This window comes from Rhinoderma darwinii, chromosome 5, assembly GCF_050947455.1.
Source record: "Rhinoderma darwinii isolate aRhiDar2 chromosome 5, aRhiDar2.hap1, whole genome shotgun sequence".
NCBI lineage: Eukaryota > Metazoa > Chordata > Amphibia > Anura > Rhinodermatidae > Rhinoderma > Rhinoderma darwinii.
The window spans coordinates 150,305,215-150,325,791 of NC_134691.1; the positions used below are offsets into that span (position 1 = coordinate 150,305,215).

Below are 20,577 nucleotides of genomic sequence, written 5' to 3' on the forward strand. Positions count from 1 at the left end.
GGCTTAATAGTAGCCGTCGGCAGTATTGCGCCAGCGCCATCAGCGGTGGATGTCAGCTGTATGTTACAGCTGACATCGACCTGTACCGGCAGGAACCGGAGCTAACTGCGATCCCTGCCATTAAACCTTTAGATGCAGCGATCTCTGCATCTTTGTGGTTGTCTGCAGATCGGCAGCCCTGCCATGCCTGCGGACTGCTACTATGGCAACAGGAGACCTAACAATGGCTTCCTGCTCTGCCATTACGGAAGCCGATTAGGCCCCCGCCCGGAGGGCGAATGAATGACTGACAGCAAGCCGAAAAAAAAATCTGACAGTTGGACCTTCAAGTCCTCTAGTGGGACTAAAAAAAAGTGTAAAAAAAAAGTGAAAAAAAATAAATCTGTAAAAAATAATAAAAGTTTCAAGTAATAAAATAAAACACAAAACGCCCTTTTTTCCCTTATCAAGTCCTTTATTATTTTAAAAAAAATAAATAAACCATACATATTTGGCATCACCGTGACCGTAACAGCCTAAACTATAAAAATATTATTTTATTTATTCCACGTGGTGAATGGCAAAAAAAAAACCAAAAAAAAAACACGGAACAATGCCAGTATTTCTGTTTTTAGTCACTTTGCTTTACAAAAATTGACAGAAAAAGTGATCAAAAAAGTCCCATGTATCCAAAAATGATACCTATAAAAATTATAGCACATAAAAAAACAAAAAGCGCTCATACAGCTCCGTCGACTAAAAAAATTAAAAAGTTATGGTTCTCACAACATGGCGACAAACACATTAATTTTATTGTGCAAAATGTTGTAAAACATAAAAAAGTGCTATAAATTTGGTATCGCCGGAATCGGACTGACCCGCAGAATAAAGTTAACATGTAGTTTATAAAGCATGGTGAACGCTATATATATATATATATATATATATATATATATATATATATATATATATATATATATATTAAAAACTATGCCAGTATTGCTGTTTTTTAGTCACCTTGCCTCCCAAAAAAACAGGATGACAAGTGATCAAAAAGTCGCCTGTACCCCAAAATGTACCGATAATAACTACAGCTCATCCCGCAAAAAAACAGCCCTCATACCACTACGTCTATGAAAAAATAAAATTAGTTAAGGCTCCAATAAGTCAGGAAATAAAAATATGCGGTTGTGCCGGCCCGAGGGGAACATTTCTTCTTTTTCAAGAGGCGATTTATCGAGCCCCTAAAAAATTAGAAAACTAGGAAGGGTAGGGCCCAAACATATCTGCTGGAAGCAAGGGTGCCCGCATTATACCAGGACAACACTTCCCAGCAAAATTCCCCAAACTGAAAGGTACGAAGCGCGGACCAAAAGGCTGATAAGGAAGGACATAATTTATTAGTGCGACACCGGCCTGCGCAAAAAGGATTGCTTTACAGTGTAACACACATCTATGGATTATTTTATTGTTTTTTTTACCCCATTATTATACCACCTGACTATGCCCCTGATATACTCTGCCCAGCTTACATGTACCCCCCCATTATAAACTAAAATACCAGTAAAACCCCAAACAAAACTACTACCAAGCAAAATCTACGCTTCAAAAGCCAAATGGCGCTCGCTCCCTTCGGAGCCCTACAGTGTGCCCAAACTGCAGTTTACTTCCATATATATGGCATCGCCATACCCGGGAGAACCCCTTTAACAATTTGTTGGGGTGTGTTTCTCCGGTGGCATAAGCTGGGCATGACATATTTGTCACTGAAATGGCATATCTGGGGAAAAACGTTACATTTTTACTTTGCACCATGCGCAGCGCAATCATTTATGGAAAAGACCTGTAGGGTGAAAATGCTCACTACACCCTTAATAAATGCCTTGAGGAGTGTAGTTTCCAAAATGGGGTCACTTCTCAGGGGTTTCTTTTATTATTTCACATCAGAGCCTCCGCAATTGTGAACCAATACCGTGTAAATTGCCAAATTAGGCCTCAACTTCGCATGGTACTCTTTCAATCCTGAACCATGTCGAATGTCCAGGCAAAAGATTAGTGCCCCATGTAGGGTGATTCTAAAACCGAGAAACACAGAATAATAATTAGAGAGCTGTCTTGTTATGGTGACACAAGCTGCGCAACACATATTTGTATATCTATGGAAAAAAATCCAATTTTTACTATGCAACATCGAGTGCACAATAATTTCTGCAAAACACCTGCGGGATTAATATGCTCACTACACCCATATGTGAATACCTTGAGGCGTGTAGTTTGCAAAATGGGGTCACTTCTGGGGGGGGTTTCCACTGTTTTGGTCCCACAGGGGCTTTGCAAATGCAACATAGCGACCAGAAACCAATCCAGCAAAATCTGCACTCCAAAAGCCAAATGGCGCCCCTTCCCTTCTGAGCCCTATTGTGTGCCCAAACAGAAGTTCATGACCACATATGGGGCACTGCCGTACTCGGGAGAAATTGCTTTACAATTTGTTGGGGAGCTTTTCTCCTTTATTTTTTGAGAAAACGATAAATTGAGCTAAAGCTACGTCTTCTTGGGGGGCGTGGCCAACTGCCGACAGGACCGGTTGCATGCTTTAGGAGCTCCGCTCTCAGCCCCGATTTCCCTACCTTTATCCTGCTGACATTCCGCTACGATTTCGCATAGAGCCAGTAGACAATCCCGCCGACGAAGAGAGGGTAGTATGAACCGCACATGGCAATCCATGGCTGCAGGGAAGCTGAATGAGATTGCTCACGCTGCTCCTCAAGATGGCGCCGGCGCCTCTTCTTCCTTGCCGCCTCCCTCACCAGAGAGAGAACAACAGGATGTCCCGCCTGCACCCGAGCCAGAGCTCACGCTGACACAAGTGTCGACCAGACTCCTGGATGCCATACAGCTCTCCACCTCCTCCCTGACAGGGAAGATTGCAGAAGTAAAGTCTGATGTGGGCCTCCTAAGGCAGGACCTGCAGAATTTAAGGGACCGAGTGAGGGAGACGGAGGACCGCATCTCTGGGCTGGAAGATAGAGTGGCACCACAGACGGTGAAGTTGGCTCAGATAGACAGGGTAGCTAATCAATGGCTACAGCGGGCAGACGACCTGGAAAATAGTCTGCGCCGCAATAATATACGGATCCTAGGGCTTCCAGAGCGCTGTGATGGCAGAGACCCCTGCTCCTTTATCGAAGCCTGGTTTATAGAAATTCTACCGAATGCTGTATTGTCGCCGTCTTACACTATTGAAAGGGCGCACCGTGTACCTGGCAGACCACCACCGCCTGGCGCTCCACCGAGACCCCTGCTAGCACGCTTTCTCAGCAGTCGAGACCGTGACGCCATACTGCAAGCTGCCCGTACGCATGGAGAAATCCGATTCCAGAATACTACTATCCTGCTTTTTCCGGATTTTTCCGCTGCATTACAGAAAACGAGGGCTTCCTTTGTACAAGTCAAGAAGCGGTTGCGAGATCTTCAAATTTCTTATTCAATGGCGTTTCCAGCAAGACTGAGAGTTATGCATCAAGACAAGACTGTTTTCTTCAACACTCCGTTGGAAGCGGATGAATGGCTGACTTCCCTGGGTCGCTCTCCTCGAAGATAGACTTGAATATTGCACCACTAAATGGAACTGTTCACCGTGAACGTTTTGTTCTATTTGCCTTCCTGCACGGGATTTCGATTTTGATGTCCAGATGAGTATTAGCCTGTCTTATCCTGAAATGGTGTCCTCATGCTAATTTTGCCTTATATTATACTTGTAGTTTTTTCATATGTAAGTTCTGAGAGAAGATTGGCGGAACATTTAGTAAAACTACTGTTCTTTAGTATTGCATTGAATTATTTGGTAATGAGATACAGGCGACTTTAAAGGGTATCATTTACTGTACATATGACCTCTCAATTTAAATTGGTAATTTAAATTACGTGCGGGTGGAAGCTGGCCTTCCTTCTCTAGAGAAATAGTATGCAATGTCTGTCGTTAGCGGTCAATTATCCGCGAAATTGGGAATCATAACGCTGGTCCCTTTATTTTCCTTGTGCTTTTTTTCCCTCTGTTCTTGTTCACCTGTATTAGCCATCTGATATATAGGTGATCCCCCGTTTTTGCCTCAACTATCACTTCTGTGATACAAAACGCGCAACACTCAGTGCGTAGCACTGATTGTTCCATATTTGTTATTGTTTATAACCTAGCTGTTTCACTGCTTATCTCAACTGACAGTATTTCTTATTGCTCTCTTACTGGATTATTCTTAAATATCGGAGTATTATGACATTATCTATTCTTTCTGTGAATGTGAGGGGTCTGGGAGACTCCCATAAGAGGAATCTGACTTTTTCATTTATCCGGCAGCATGGTCCGCAGATAATATGCCTTCAAGAGACACATCTTATACAATCTACTGCCCATTGCTTAAATAGAACATGGATTCAGTGGTCGGCCCATTCTACATACAGTACATATTCCAGAGGGGTTTCCGTTTTGATCCATAGATCGCTCAGATGGGAACCTGATGTGGTGCAGACGGACAAGGAGGGCAGGTCAATCTTCATACACGCTTGGATTGAAGGTCAGCAGTTCGTACTGATTGGACTTTATCTACCTCCTCCAGCCTCCATGAATGTGTTGTACGAGGCGGCTAAATTTGCATCCCAATTCCCCGCGGCTGGGGTGATATGTATGGGAGACTTCAACCTTCTTCTAGATCCTTCCACAGACAAATTTTCTCCTGGACCTGTGCCCGGACATCTGCCCGGGTCTTCTCCTCTGGCTGGATTCTTGGGGGAGATGGGTTGGCTGGACATGTGGAGGCAACGTCATCCCAATGGCCGTGAATATACATGCTTCACACCTGGGAGAAATTCACTGTCCAGGATTGATTATGTGTGCAGTAACTCCAAAACCTACAGTATGCTAGAACTTATTTCTCATTTGCCCCGAGCGATGTCGGATCACTCGCCTATAATAGTAAAACTCAACCTACGACCCCACCACCTGTATAGAGGGCCTAGGAAGGTTCATCCATTCTGGCTCAAGGTCTTTGGGGATCAGGACCGCATCCCGGATCAATTGGCAGTGTTCTTTGCAGAAAATCTTCCCTTTGACAACCACGCGGCCCTATGGGACGCGCTGAAGGCATACCTACGAGGGTGTTTACAGTCCTCGATCTCCTACCACAAAAGACAGGCCTCTAGGATGGAACAGCTGCTGGCTGCTGAGTGCTTGACATTGGAAGCCGCATTTATAGAGGATCCCACTCCGTTAAACCAACAGACTTGGCTACAGAAAGGCAGGGAATATGTCCATCACCTCCATGAAAAAACTAAACGTCGCATATTCTTCTCCAACCAGAAATACTTTGAGCTAGGCAATCAATCCAGTAGTCTGCTGGCACATCTTGTTCATAGTAATTCCGCCTCGCCGGCCATATTGTGTATTCACTCCATGAAAGGGAAAGTGGTACATGACAATGAGCAGATTCTGACACGTTTCTCTGAATTCTACAAAGGACTCTACGACTCTAAATTACAGGTGTCTCCACAGAATATCAGGGATTACTTGTTGGGACTGGATATTCCGAAGCTGATGGAGTCACAGAGGGAGTTTATGGATGCCCCTATTACACTGCCTGAACTATCAGAAGCTCTGACCGCTATGGCAAAGGGCAAAACCTCTGGCCCTGATGGAATCCCCCTGGAAGTATACACCAAATACCAGGACCAACTCCTACCACAGTTACTAGACGTTTTGAATGCTTCCTTTAAAGAAGGGATCCTGCCGGCCTCGTTTTATGATGCGACTATTATTGTACTTCTGAAACCTGATAAAGCACCATTGGATTGTGGATCCTACAGTCCCATCTCTCTACTCAACACAGATTACAAATTGCTGACTAAAATTCTGGCACTCAGACTGAACTCCATCATTTCTGATATTATTCACCCGGATCAATCCGGATACATTCCTGGGAGGAGTACGTCTGATAATTTGCGGAGAATTCAGACGGTGGCGCAGATAGGCGAACGAAACAACAATGACTGGGCCTTGGCCTCCTTGGACGCTGCTAAGGCTTTCGACCCTGTGGAATGGACCTACCTAGCTAGTGTTCTATCCAGCTTTGGCCCTGCATTTGTGACATGGATACAGATAATTTATAAACATCCCAAAGCTAACATAGCACTGAACGGCCTAACTTCCACCTCCTTTGACCTTGGAAGGGGTACGAGACAGGGCTGCCCCCTGTCACCCCTGCTCTTTGCAATGGCAATGGAACCGCTGGCAATACTCATCAGATTGGACTCGGAGGTAAAGGGGGTCCCACACAAGACAGGTGAGGACCGTATTGCTCTGTATGCAGATGACATTATGCTATTTGTTTCGCAGATACAGTCTTCCCTCCCGAGAATGATGCATCTTATTAACACCTTTGGAGATTACTCTGGACTTCGCATTAATTGGTCCAAATCGACCATTTTGTTTTTACAGCCTGGGGATCCACAGCCTGTGGGCTCCACGAGAGAAGGTCTTGCTGTAGTTGATCATTTTAAATACCTGGGTATACATATTGCCAGAAAAGCGTCACTTTCCCTACAACTCAATGTGTATCCTCTATTGACAGTTTCCAGAGAAAAGTTTAAGACCTGGGCAGCCCTTCCATTGTCGGTCATGGGGCGAATTAATCTGATTAAAATGGTGATACTTCCAAAGAGTCTTTATATTCTACAACATATCTTCACTCCTATACCAAATGCCTTCTTCCAACAACTGGAGTCTCACATCATTTCCTTTATATGGGGGAGGTCTAGGTCAAAACTGGCCTTACAGAAGCTACAAAGACCGAAGGAGATGGCCGGTATCGCTCTCCCGGACATTTACCTCTACTATTTGGCTGGCCAACTCAAATACCTTGGCACCTGGACTCAAGCCCATCGCCCTCCGGGCCTTGAGGGCATGTTGCTTGACTATTCTGCGCATAAATCACTGTGGCCGGTGTTGTTTCATCAAGGAGTGCCAGGGTCTTCTTTGCTGCCTGTCTGTCGAGTGGCAAGGGGAGTTTGGAAAGTGGCTATGACTATTTCAAGTTCTTCGGACATCCCCGCGGAAACTCCTCTGTGGCATAATATGGTGCTGGACTCCCTAGTTAAGTACCCGGATGCTGCATACTGGATTAATGAGGGTATTACAGTGCTTGTAGACGTGTATGAAAATAATATATTTCTGTCTTTCGAACAAATGCAAGAAAAATGTCAGCTTCCTCGACAACACTTCTTCAGATATCTACAGTTGCGTCACCTCCTTGCTACACAGTTTCCGGGACAGCGTCAACCCATCTCCTCCTATCCGCTCATTGGGGTGGTCCGGTCGCAGGGCCCCAGAGGTCTGATATCTACTATTTACGCTCATCTGCTTGAACAGAAGGCTAATGCGGCTCCGCTGCCGATTGTTTCCAGGTGGACTCCGCTAATTCCATCTCTGACGGAGGACACTATTGAAGACCTACTGCAATCATACTTGCATGTATCACCTGCTGCCAATAACAAGCTCATCCAGTTGTACTATATCCACCAGGCGTATCTGACACCTCAGCGTTTATTTAAAATGAAATACATATCGGAACCTGCATGCCCGAAATGTTCTCATGCACCAGCTGACTTCTGGCATATGGTATGGATGTGCCCACACATCCGGTCCTACTGGTCAGAGATCATCGGATTCCTCAACTTAATGCTGCCATTTCCTATTGTGGGGTCTCCAGAACTGTGTCTATTCGGAATACTGGACGATGATATATGGTCCTGTCATAGATTCTTTTAGCAGGAGACCCTATTTTTGGCCCGTAAAGGCATATCTATGAGATGGATGGATCGCCGACCTCCTAAGGTTACAGTATGTAAAAAGATGGTTAATTCTACTATATCGTATGAGCGTATCATTTTTAAACATAGAGATCGGCCAGACAAATTCCATAAGATATGGGACCTGTGGTGCAGCAACTCCGATACCACATACTCCCCTGGGGAGCTGGCTATAGCGGTAGACGCGGCGAGGGGAGGGTAGATGGGATCTAGTCTGTCTGATTAAGTAGTGGATCTCCCGGACCTCTCACATATAAACACATTTGTATGAGCCTTATGATGTATACGATCTATTTGATAAATATATCCTCCGTGATGTTTTATGCCTCATGTGGGTAGCGGAGAAAACAGTGTGGTAATGTTGTTGAGATTTGTACAGCACCTGCGAGTGCTCTGTTGTATTGATAGGGACACTGTTGTCCTTTACCTTTTTTTATGCCTCATGTTGTGATGAAACAAACGTACTTTTCAATAAAACGAGTTTAAAAAAAAAAAAAAAAGCTACATCTTCTTGGGAAAATTTTTTTTAAAATTTTCACTGCCGATTTCAAATAAAATCTATGAAATACCTGTGGGGTCAAAATGCTCACTACACCCCTAGATTAATTCATCCAGGGGTGTAGTATCCCAAATGGAGTCACTTTTGGAGTGTTTCCATTGTACTGGTACATTAGGGGCTTTGCAAAAGCGATATGGTGTCAAGAAACCAATCCAGCAAAATATGTGATAAAAAGCCAAATGGCGCTCCTTCTCTTCTGAGCCCTGCTGTGTGCCCAAACAGCAGTTTATGACCACATATGGGGTATTTCCGTACTCCAGAGAAGTTGCTTTACAAATGTTTGGGCTCTTTTTTTCCCTTTATATGTTTAAAAACTAAAATTTTGAGCTAAAGCTACGTCTTATTGAAGAAAAAGGATTGTTTTTATTTTCACTGCCCAATTCTAATAAAATCTATGAAACACCTGTGAGGTCAAAATGCTCACTACACCACTAGATGAATTCCTCAATGGTTGTGGTTTCCTAAATGGAGTACATTTTTGGGAATTTTCACTGTTTTGGTCCCTCAGGGGCATTGCAAATGAGACATGGCCTCCGCAAACCATTCCTGCTAAATTTGAGCTCCAAAAGCCAAATGGCGCTCTTTCCCTTCTAAGCCTTGCCGAGTGTCCAAACAGCCCCCGTTTATGACCACATGTGGGGTTTTGTTTTACTCGGGAGAAATTGCTTTACAAATGTAATGCTTTTTCTCCTTTAGTCCTTGTGGAAATGAGAAAATTAGCAAAACCTACAGTGGAGGAAATAAGTATTTGATCCCTTGCTGATTTTGTAAGTTTGGCCGCTGTCAAAGTCATGAACAGTCTAGAATTTTTAGGCTAGGTTAATTTTACCAGTGAGAGATAGATTATATTTAAAAAAAATAAAGAAAATCACATAGTCAAAATTATATATATTTATTTGCATTGTGCACAGAGAAATAAGTATTTGATCCCCTACCAACCATTAAGAGTTCAGCCTCCTCCAGACCAGTTACACGCTCCAAATCAACTTGGTGCCTGCATTAAAGACAGCTGTCTTACATGGTCACCTGTATAAAAGACTCCTGTCCACAGACTCAATTAATCAGTCTGACTAACCTCTACAACATGGGCAAGACCAAAGAGCTTTCTAAGGATGTCAGGGACAAGATCATAGACCTGCACAAGGCTGGAATGGGCTACAAAACCATAAGTAAGACGCTGGGTGAGAAGGAGACAACTGTTGGTGCAATAGTAAGAAAATGGAAGACATACAAAATGACTGTCAATCGACATCGATCTGGGGCTCCATGCAAAATCTCACCTCGTGGGGTATCCTTGATCCTGAGGAAGGTGAGATCTCAGCCGAAAACTACACGGGGGGAACTTGTTAATGATCTCAAGGCAGCTGGGACCACAGTCACCAAGAAAACTATTAGTAACACATTACGCCGTAATGGATTAAAATCCTGCAGTGCCCGCAAGGTCCCCCTGCTCAAGAAGGCACATGTACAGGCCCGTCTGAAGTTTGCAAATGAACATCTGGATGATTCTGAGAGTGATTGGGAGAAGGTGCTGTGGTCAGATGAGACTAAAATTGAGCTCTTTGGAATTAACTCAACTCGCCATGTTTGGAGGAAGAGAAATGCTGCCTATGACCCAAAGAACACCGTCCCCACTGTCAAGCATGGAGGTGGAAACATTATGTGTTGGGGGTGTTTCTCTGCTAAGGGCACAGGACTACTTCACTGCATCAATGGGAGAATGGATGGAGCCATGTACCGTCAAATCCTGAGTGACAACCTCCTTCCCTCCACCAGGACATTAAAAATGGCTCGTGGCTGGGTCTTCCAGCACGACAATGACCCGAAACATACAGCCAAGGCAACAAAGGAGTGGCTCAAAAAGAAGCACATTAAGGTCATGGAGTGGCCTAGCCAGTCTCCAGACCTTAATCCCATCGAAAACTTATGGAGGGAGCTGAAGATCCGAGTTGCCAAGCGACAGCCTCGAAATCTTAATGATTTACAGATGATCTGCAAAGAGGAGTGGGCCAAAATTCCATCTAACGTGTGCAAACCTCATCAACTACTAAAAACGTCTGACTGCTGTGCTTGCCAACAAGGGTTTTGCCACCAAGTATTAAGTCTTGCTTGCCAAAGGGATCAAATACTTATTTCTCTGTGCACAATGCAAATAAATATATATAATTTTGACAATGTGATTTTCTGTTTTTTTTTTAATATAATCTATCTCTCACTGGTAAAATTAACCTAGCCTAAAAATTCTAGAGTGTTCATGTCTTTGACAGTGGGCAAACTTACAAAATCAGCAAGGGATCAAATACTTCTTTCCTTCACTGTACATTTTCTTTGAAAGAATGTAGATTTTCATTTTCACTGCCTACTTTCAATAATCTCTGCAATAAACCTGTAGGGTTAAAATGCTCAGTATACCGCTAATTTCCTTGAGGGGTGTAGTTTTACAAATGGGGTCAGTTTTGGGGGATTCCCACTGTTTTGGCACCTCAAGAGCCCTTCAAACCTAACATGGTGCCTTGAATATATTATAATAAAAAGGAGGCCCAAAATCCTCTAGGTGCTCTTTTGCTTCTGAGGCAGGTGCTTCAGTCCATAAGCAGACTAGGGCCACACGTGGGATATTTCCTAAAACTGCAGAACCTGGACAATAAATATTGAGTTGCGTTTCTATGGTAACAGTTAAAAAAAAAAATGGATTAAAGATGAATTTCTGCAAAAAAATAAATAAATTACATTTGTAAATTTCACCCCTACTTTACTTTAACCCCTTCAAGACACAGCCTGTTTTGGCCTTCAGGACACAGCCAATTTTTTCAAATCTGACATGTTTCACTTTATGTGGTAATAACTTCGGAATGCTTTTACCTATCCAAGCGATTCTGAGATTGTTTTCTCGTGACACATTGGACTTTGTTACTGGCAAAATTTGCTCGATAGATTAAGTATTTAATTGTGAAAAACACCAAAATTTTGCGAAAAATTGCAAAATTTAGCATTTTTCTCAATTTAAATGTATCTGCTTGTAAGACAGGCAGTTATACCACACAAAATTGTTGCTAATTAACATCCCACATATGTCTACTTTAGATTGGCATCGTTTTTTGAACATCCTTTTATTTTTCTATGACGTTACAAGGCTTAGAACTTTAGCAGCAATTTCTCACATTTTCAAGAAAATTTCAAAAGGCCATTTTTACAGGGGCCAGTTCAGTTGTGATATTAGAAACCCCCAAAAAGTCACCCCATTTAAAAACTTCACCCCTCAAAGTATTCAAAACAGCATTTAGAAAATGTCTTAACCCTTTACACATGTCACAGGAATTAAAGCAAAGTAGAGGTGAAATTTACAAATTTCATATTTTTTTGCAGAAATACATTTTTACTACAATTTTTTTTATAACACAGAAGGTTTTACCAGAGAAATGCAACTCAATATTTGTTGCCCAGTTTCTGCAGTTTTAGGAAATATCCCACATGTGGCCGTAGCGTGCTACTGGACTGAAGCACCGGCCTCAGAAGCAAAGGAACACCTAGTGGATTTTGGGGCCTTATTTTTGTTAGAATAAATTTTAGGCACCATGTCAGGTTTGAAGGGCTCTTGCGGTGCCAAAACAGTCAAAATCCCCCAAAAGTGACCCCATCTGGGAAACGACACACCTCAAGGAAATTATCTAGGGGTACAGTGAGCATTTTGACCGCACAGGTTTTTTACAGAAATTATTGGAAGTAGGCCGTGAAAATTAAAATCAACATTTTTTTCAAAGAAAATGTAGGTTTAGCGATTTTTTTTCTCATTTCCACAAGGACTAAATGAGAAAAATCACCGTAAAATTTGTAAAGCAATTTCTCCCGAGTAAAACAATACCCCACATGTGGTAATAAACGGTTGTTGGGAGACACGGCAGGGCTGAGAAGGGAAAGAGCGCTATTTGGCTTTTGGAGCTCAAGTTTAGCAGGAATGGTTTGCGGAGGCTATGTCACATTTACAAAGCCCCTGAGGGGACAAAACAGTGGAAACCCCCCACAAGTGACCCCATTTTGGAGACTACACCCATTGAGGAAATTATCTAGGCGTATAGTGAGCGTTTTGACCCAACAGGTTTTTTGCATAAATTATTGGAAATAGGCCCTGAAAATGACAATCAACATTTTTTCAAAGAAAATGTAGGTTTAGCTTATTTTTACTCATTTCCACAAGGACTGAAGGAGAAAAAGCACCACAAAATTTGTAAAGCAATTTCTCCCGAGTAAAACAATGCCCCACATGTGGTAATAAACGGCTGTTTTGAGACACGGCTTGGCTTAGAAGGGAAAGAGCGCTATTTGGCTTTTGGAGATCACATTGAGCAGGAATGGTTTGCGGCGGCCATGTCACATTTGCAAAGCCCCTGAGGGGAAAAAACAATGAAAACGCCCAAAAAGTGACACCATTTAGGAAACTACACCTCTTGAGGAATTCATCTAGGGGCGTAGTGAGCATTTTGACCCCACAGATGTTTCATAGAATTTATTAGAATTGGGCAGTGAAAATAAAAACAATCCTTTTTCTTCAATAAGACGAAGCTTTAGCGCAAATTTTTTCATTTTCGCAACAAATAAAGGAAAAAAAAGAACCCAACATTTGTAAAGCAATTTCTACCGAGTACGGCAATACCCCATATGTGGTCATAAACTGCTGTTTGGGCACACGGCAGGGCTCAGAAGGGAAGGACCGCCATTTGGAGTGCAGATGTTGCTGGATTGGTTTCTGGGCGCTTGTGGGCCCAAAACAGTGGAAACCCCCCAGAAGTGACCCAATTTTGGAAACTACACCCCTCAATGCATTTTCCTAGGGGTGTAGTGAGCATGTTAACCCTGCAGGTGTTTTGTAGAAATTAGTGTGAACTCGATGTTGCAGAGTGAAAATGGGATTTTTTCCACAGATATGTGGACAATATGTGGTGCCCGGCTTGTGCCACCATAACAAGACAGCTCTCTAATTATTATGCTGGGTTTCCTGGTTTAAGAAAAACCCTACATGTGGCCCTAATCTCTTGCGTGGACAGTCGACCAGGCTCAGGAGTGAAAGCGTACCATGTAAAATTGAGGCCTAATTTGGCGATTTACAAAGTATTGGTTCACAACTGCAGAGGCTCAGATGTGAAATAATAAAAATAAACCCCTGGGAAGTGACCCCATTATGGAAACTGCACCCCTCAAGGCATTTATTAAGGGGTGTAGTGAGCATTTTCACCCCACAGGTCTTTTCCATAAATGAATGCGCTGTGGATGGTGCAAATTAAAAATTTATATTTTTCCCTAGATATGCCATTCAGTGGCAAATATGTCGTGCCCAGCTTATGCCACTGGAGACACACACCCCAAAAATTGCTAAAAGGGTTCTCCCGGGTATGACGGTGCCATATATGTGGAAGGAAACTGCTGTTTGGGCACGCTGTAGGGTTCAGATGGGAGGAAATGCCATTTGGCTTTTGGAGCGTGGATTTTGCTTGGTAGTAGTTTTGTTTGGAGTCTTACTGGTGTTTCCGTTTATAATGTAGGGCATATGTAAGCCGCTCGGAGTATATAAGGGGCATAGTCAGGTGGTATAATAATGGGGTAAAAAAAAACAATAAAATGATCCATAGATGTGTGTTACGCTGTGAAGCAATCCTTTCTGCACAGGCCGGTGTCGCACTGATATATGGCGTCCTTTATTATCCCCCTTTTGATCCACACTCCGCGCCTTTGTAGTTTGGGGAATTTTGCTAGGAAGTGTTGTCCTGGTATAATACGGGCACCGTCGCTTCCAGCGGATATGTTTGGGCCCTCCCTTTCCTTGTTCCCTAATTTTAGTTCCTTGATAAATCGCCTCTTCAAACAGAAGAAATGTTCCCCTCGGGCACAACTGCATATTTTTTTATTTCCTGACTTATTGGAGCCATAACTAATTGTATTTTTCATAGACGTAGCGGTATAAGGGCTGGTTTGTTGCGGGACGAGCTGTAGTTATTATTGGTACCATTTTGGGGTACATGTGACTTTTTGATCACCTTTTATCCTATTTTTTGGGATGCCAGGTAAACAAAAAAACACAATTCTGGCACAGCTTTTTTCGGTTTTTTTTTATACAGCGTTCACCACGCATTATAAACTACATGTTAACTTTATTCTGCGGGTCAGTACGATTCCGGCGATACCTAATTTATAGCACTTTTTTATGTTTTACATCTTTTTGCACAATAAAATTACTTTTGTAAAAAGAATGTATTTTTTCTGTCGCCAAGTTGTGAGAACCATAACTTTTTAATTTTTTTATCGACTGAGGTGTATGAGGGCTTGTTTTTTGCGGGACGAGCTATAGTTTTTATAGGTACCATTTTTGGATACGTGCGACTTTTTGATCACTTTTTATTCTAACATTTGTAGGGCAAAGTGACTAAAAAACAGAAACTCTGGTAACGGATTTTACGTTTTTTTTACGCTGTTCACCGCGTGCAATAAATATAATATTTTGATACCTCAGGTCGTTACGGTCGCGGCGATACCAAATACATATGGTTTATTATTATTTTTCAATAATAAAGGACTTGATGAGAGTAAAAGGGGGATTGTGTTTTATTTGATTACTTGAAACTTTTATTGTTTTCAAACTTTTATTATTTGCACTTTTTTTTACACTTTTTCTCAAGTCCCACTAGGGGACTTGAAGGTCCAACGGTCAGATTTTTTTTTTTCTAATACATTGCACTACCTATGTAGTGCAATGTATTAGATCTGTCAGTCATTCACTGACAGCAAGCCGATTAGGCTTCGCCTCCCGGCGGGGCCTAAATCGGCTTCCGTAATGGCAGAGCAGGAGAACATTGTGTCTCCTGTTGCCATAACAGCAGTCACCAGTCCTGATTGCCTGTCAGGGCTGGCGATCTGCTAGCAACCGCTACGATGCAGCAATCGCTTTCGATTGCTGTATCGAAGGGGTTAATGGCAGGGATCGGAGCTAGCTCCGGTTCCTGCCGTTACAGGTGGATGTCAGCTGTACAGTACAGCTGACTTCCACCGCTGATGACGCCGGATCAGCTCCTGACCCGGCGCCATCTTGCCGGCAGCTACGGAAGCCGATCAGGCTCCGCCGCCGGGCGGATCTTGACCGGCTTCGGTGCTAGGCAGACCGGGAGGCCAGTATTAGGCCTCCGGTTGCCATTGCAGCCACCGGAAAGCCCGGCAATTTCATTACTGGGGTTCCGATGAGCTGCAAACACCTTAAGTGCAGCGATCGTGTTTGAGCGCTGCACTTAAGGGGTTAATGGCGGGGATCGAAGCTAATTTTGGTCCCCGCCATTACAGCCGGATGTCAGCTGTAAGATACAGCTGAGATCCAGTGATGATGGCACCGGCTCAGCTTCTGAGCCGGTCCCAAACATTCGGCGTACATGTACGGCAAGATGCGGGAAGTCAATGCTTTCCATGACGTACATGTACGGCAAATGTCAGGAAGGGGTTAAATAACCCCCTGAACAGTCAACGGGGCGTGTACTGGCAAGGGGTTGTGTTACTATGGCTGTGACACTGTCCAATCAGATATGGACAGTGCCACAGCAGGAGACAGAGTGTGCGATTGCAGTCTTTTCACCCGAACAGGCAAAGGGGGCGTGTCAGTGCTACGGACACTAAGAGCTGGAGAGGAGAGCCCTCTCTCATCTCTTCAGCTCTTGTGAGAGATCAGTTTTTTACTTTGTCTGCCGAACTGGCAAGGGGGCGTGACACTGCTACGGACAGTGTAAGAGCTGGGGAGCGCTTACACTGTCCGTAGCAGAGACGCCCCCTTGCCTGTTCGGGTGAAAAGACTAATTGCACACTTTCTCTCCTGCTGTGGCAATGTCCATATCTAATTGGACAGTGTCACAGCCATAGTAACACGCCCCCTTGCCAGTACACGCCCCGTTGCCTGTTCAGGGGGTTATTTAAATATTGGGCGCCAAATATAACGGCACCGATATCTAAATAATGGAGGTAGGTAGAATTTTTTTTTTAAAGTGCCCCAGGGTTTGTGCAGCCCTCCCCATTACATGCTGCACATGTATGGGGAGGTGAAAAGTTCTCTTTAATTCCTGTGAAACGTCTAAAGGGTTAAGAAACTTTCTAGATGCTGTTTTGAATACTTTGAGGGGTGAAGTTTTTAAAAAAGGGTGACTTTTTGGGGGTTTCTAATATATATAAGGCCCTAAAAGCCACTTCACAACTGAACTGGTCCCTGAAAAAAAATAGCCTTTAGAAATTTGCTAAAAGCATTCCGAAGTTATTACCACATAAAGTGAAACATGTCAGATTTTAAAAATGAATGCTGTCAGGAAGGTCAAAAGTAGCCAAAGCGGGAAGGGGTTAAAGAACTTAGTTCAGTTATTTCTGTTCCCCGCTTCATAATACACAGAGATTCTTTAGTGATTGGTATAGTGCCAAGGGACTGGTGCAGGGCAAATGTGGTGCCTATTCTCAAAAAGACCAGCAGAAAAAATGGGACATAGATAACTTCAAAACCACAAAAAAGGCCATACTTAGGCCTCATGCACACGACCGTAAAAACACCCGTTATTGCGGGTCGTTATTACGACCCGCAATAACGGGCTCATAGGCTTCTGTTAGCCACGGGTACCTTCCCGTTTGCTCACGGGAAGGTACCCGTGCCGTTAAAAAAGATAGAACATGCCCTATTTCATGCCGTAATAACGGCACGGGCATCCCATAGAAGTCTATGGGGCTCCCGTAATCATGGGTGGCTGCGTGTGTTCACCCGTGATTACGGGAGCGTTGCGAGGTGAGGCGAGGTCAGGGGACTACCCGGTCTGCAGGCCACAGCCCAGTGGCGTAACTACCGCCGGGACTACAATGAAAACTATGGCAGAGCGGGGAGGTATCTCCCCGCTCTGCCATAAACAAAAGACATGTATCCCCTATCCTGTAAAAAATAAAAATAAAAGACGTTCATACTTACCGACAACTTCCTGCTTCCTCCAGTCCGGTCTCCCGCCCGTTGCCTTGGTGACGCGTCCCTCTCGACATCCGGGCCGACGTCCTGGATGACGTTTCAGGCCATGTGACCGCTGCAGCCAATCACAGGTCAATCACAGGCTGCAGCGGTCACATGGACTGCCGCGTCATCCAGGGATGTCGGGCTGGATGTGAAGAGAGGGACGTGTCACCAAGACAACGGCCGGGTAAGTATGAATTTCTTTAACTTTTATTACAGAAAAGGCTGTCCCTTCTCTCTATCCTGCACTGATAGAGAGAAGGGGCTGCCGATTAGTGCAGTGCTATTTTGCTGCCAAAAACGTGCTCGTAAATACGGGTGGAATACGGGTGACACCGGACCCATATTTACGAGCACGGGTTCGTAAATACTGGTGCAAAACGGGTGGAATACGTGTGACACCGGACCCGTATTTACGCCAGTATTTACGGGTGTGAAAAAATACGGTCGTGTGCATGAGGCCTTACTAAGTGGGTGTGTGAAAACCCGTTCCCAGCAGGACGCAGACAGGTCAAAAAATGCTGAAGATGGAGGGTGCATTAAATAGTGATAGCCACTCCCACTAGTCTTGGGGGGAGTGGCGAACTAAGTGCTCACAAGTGTGTGATAAATGAATGTCAGTGTTAGTGTAGTGCTAGGGTGTGAATGTATGGTAAAAAAGAAAAGTATGTATGGAAGTGTCAGAAATGTGAGATAATGTAATAAGAAATAAATGTGTGATGAATGGGGGTCAGTACTTTGAAAGGTACATGGGGTGTCAGTACTATGTGTAATACGTGGAGGGACAATGTGCTGGTCGTCAGGCATAGCATATCATGCCGAATCACAAGACGCAGCAAGGTCTTATATGCTGGGAGGGCAAGCAGCCCACCTTAGCTAACAGTAGCGGCGTTACAAATAGGCTGTGATTCGGCAAGATATGCTATGCCTGACGACCAGCACATTATCCCTCCACGTATTACACATAGTACTGACACCCCATGTATTATTCACAGCACTGACCCCCATTCATCACACATTTATTTTGTTATTACATCACACAGTTCTGACACTTCCATACATACACTTTTCTTTTTTACTATACATTCACACCTTTGGGTATGTGCACACGGTAGCAGGCTTTTACGTCTGAAAAGACAGCCTGTTTTCAGGAGAAAACAGCTGCCTCGTTTCAGACGTAAATGCTCCTCCTCGCATTTTGCGAGGCTTCTCTGACAGCCGTAAATTTTGAGCTGTGTTTCATTGAGTTCAATGAAGAACGGCTCAAATACAGCCCATCACTTCTTTTGACGAGGCTGTATTTTTACGCGTCGTAGTTTGACAGCTGTCAAACGACGACGCGTAAATGACAGGTTGTCTGCACAGTACGTCGGCAAACCCATTCAAACGAATGGGCAGATGTTTGCCGACGTATTGTAGCCCTATTTTCAGGCGTAAAACGAGGCATAATACGCCTCGTTTACGCCTGAAAATAGGTCGTGTGAACCCAGCCTTCGCACTACACTAACACGGACATTCATTTATCACACACTTGTGAGCACTTAGTTCGCCACTCCCCTAAAGACTAGTGGGAGTGGCTATCACTATTTAATGCACCCTCCATCTGCAGCATTTTTTGACCTGCAGATGGAGGGTGCATTAGTAAGTATGGCCTTTTTTGTGGTTTTGATATTATCAAAAAGGGCTCTAGGTCTTCCCCAGGTAAATATAGACCAGTAAGCTTAACATCAATCATGGAAAAAATGTTTAAGAATAATACAGGAGTATATGACAAAAAAAAAACAACAAAATTGTATTTCAAGTGACAGCCTGCACCAAATTACTAAGAACAGAAGTTGTCAAACCAACCGGATTTGTTTTTATGAAGAGTTGAGTAGAACCCTGGACAGAGGGGCCGCTGTGCATGTAGTGTTTTTGGACTTCGTAAAGGCATTTGACACCGTCCCCCATAGACGTCTAATAGGTAAATTAAGGACTATACGTTTAGACAGTATAGTTTGTAATTGGATTGAGAATTGGCTCTGTATCCAGAGAGGAGTTGTCAAGGATTCCTCCTCTGAATGGTCCCCGGTTATAAGTGGTGTACCCCAGGGTTCAGTGCTGGGACCACTATTATTCAACTTATTTATTAATGATATAGAGGATGGGATTAATAGAACGGTTTCTATTTTTGCAGATGACACCAAGCTATGTAGTATTTTTCAGTCTATGGAAGATGTTCATAAATTACAAGCTTATTTGGACACACCGAGTGTTTGGGCATCCACTTGGCAAATTAGTTTTAACCCCTTAATGACATGCCAAGTACATGTATGTAACAGCCGTTAAGGGAAGTATGGAGTGGGCTCAGAGGCTGAGCTCGCTCCATACTTACCGGGTGACGGCTGTGCAATACAGCCGACGCCTCACTGCAAAGTGCAGAATCAAAGACCACTTTGATGTAGCCCGTTTATCCACTTAGATGCCACGGTCAATGGCGACCAGGGCATTTAAAGCCGGCAGCCTCCTCAATTGTGCCATCGGCCCCTCCATGATGCAATCGCGGGGTGCCGATGGTCGTCATGGCAGCCTGGGGGCCTAATAAAGGCCCCCAGCTCTGAAATCTTTGTACTCTGCCCTGCCTCAGGCCTCAACCCTGCGTGCAATTTTTTATTTTTTTTGGAGGGAAGCCCTATTTTTTAACTTCATATGTTTCACTGACTTAGACACAGACGCTACTTATCTGTGTAACCCGGCGTTCTGCAGACGCCGTAGGAGACACAAGCCTAGACAGACTTCATTGTATATCCATTGCATCTGACTGATGCAAAATCTATCCCTGTCAGTGAACTTTGGCTAATTTTTAAACATTATTCATTTTGTCCTAATTACATTTAATCCTAACTAATAAAAGCTATGTTTTAATATACCTACTACTATAGCCGGCTGGAAATAAAGGCACTTTTTTTTTTTTTGCTTAACCGCAAATCTGTATCTTTTCTATATATAGAGCGAGGCTCACCAGACACCCGTCCTGTCTTGTGAAAAGGCTGCCGGCCACTGATTCCAGGCAGAGGCTAAGTGGAAAGACAGTAACGCATGTGCGTGGCTTTCTCTATTCTGTTCTATGGGAGTTACGGAAAAAGTCGATTAGCGCCTGTTCGGCCGTTTCCATAACTCCCATAGAATAGAATGG

General features: G+C 43.8%; 1 protein-coding gene across 1 annotated transcript in view; it reads right to left on the reverse strand.

Annotated features, from left to right (window-relative positions):
• SYCP2L (synaptonemal complex protein 2 like) overlaps positions 1-20,577 on the reverse strand; it is a 344,080-nt gene that overhangs the window by 2,738 nt on the left and 320,765 nt on the right. The gene's annotated exons all lie outside the window — the stretch shown is intronic.